Source organism: Bison bison, unplaced genomic scaffold (assembly GCF_000754665.1).
Source record: "Bison bison bison isolate TAMUID 2011002044 unplaced genomic scaffold, Bison_UMD1.0 scf7180017864184, whole genome shotgun sequence".
Taxonomy (NCBI): Eukaryota; Metazoa; Chordata; class Mammalia; order Artiodactyla; family Bovidae; genus Bison; species Bison bison.
In genome coordinates this window covers 1,168,416-1,169,834 of record NW_011494756.1, presented here as the reverse complement: position 1 = coordinate 1,169,834, position 1,419 = coordinate 1,168,416, and positions in this window count along the sequence as shown.

Below are 1,419 nucleotides of genomic sequence, written 5' to 3'. Positions count from 1 at the left end.
ATGGGGTCACGAAGAGTCGGACACGAGTGAGCGACTGAACTGACTGACTGACCATTGCAAAAAAAAAAAAAAAAAAAAAAAAAACGCCTTCAGTGTTCAACTGTTAAACTAAATTTAGCTGAGTAGCATTCACAATAATGTTAGTTTGGAACCTTGGAGAGACTGAACTTTCCAAAACCTTAATTTTGATTGCATGAATTGGAAGCCAAAAATGGAAGCAATTAATGACTTTGGTACAATATGGCATCCACAATGAAATAATTTCTCAGCCAGGAGAGCCAGCACTTTAACAGTGAAAGGAGCACAAGAAAACTTGGAATTAGAAAAATGAGTGAAACAAATGTAAGAAAAAATCATTTGATCTAAATGAAGAGTCATGATTTATAGATTGTTACGTCAGTTCATTTCTGCAACCTCACATATTCATTCATTCTGAGGCAGTCTTAAAATAATTGCTGACTTTTAAAGTTCATGTGATGCTTCTGAATGATTGATTTGTGGTGAAGATGCCTCTTTGGCCCCCATGGTGAAAGGCACACATCGACAAACATTTTGTAGAAGTTTCAGTTGCATAATCCTGAGAAATGAGAATATGGAACTTTTATTATCATTTTTAAATATTGAGTTAATTTAGTTATATTTAGTATAAATATAAATATAGTAATAATATAAATATTGAGTTAATTAATTTGGCCGTGCCTGGTGTTGGTTGCAGCAGGTGGAATCTTGTTTTGTTGTTGTTTTGGTTTAGCTGTGGCATGTGGAATCTATTTAATAGTTCCCCGATCAGGGATTGAACCCTAGCCCCCTGTACTAGGAGTTCAGAGTCTTAGCCACTGGACCACCAGGGAAGTCCCTAGAAATTAATTTTAAGTTAAATGTGGACTTAAAAAAGGCTTTATTGAGACTTCGCTGGTGGTCCCGTGGTTAAGAATCCGCCTTGGATTCTTGGAGTCCGCAGAGGACTCAGGTTTGATCGCTGGCTGGGGAACTTAGATCCCATGTGCTTCAACTCAGCCTGAGTGCCATAACTAGAGAGGCCTTGCAGCAAAAGAAGCCACAACTAAGGCATGACACCGACGAATAAATAAAAGTAAATATCAAAAAGCTCATTGCTCCTGAAAGGTTTATTGCACGTTAAAGAAAAAAATACCAGGAAACAAAATAGAAATTAAAAACTGTGAGTTTATACCATACTTCTTCTGTCGCTCAGTCCTGTCTGACACTTTGCGACCTCGTGGACTGAAGCGTGCCAGGCAATCCTGTCCCTCACCATCTCCCAGAGTTTGCCTGGGTTATTCCATGCAAGAAGGGACAAAACCCTCTGAACAATGAAAGTGTTCGACCTCTATACAGTCTGCAGCGGGAACACTCAGCCTCAATCTGCCACACATGACTCACCCATACCAATCATTTCCT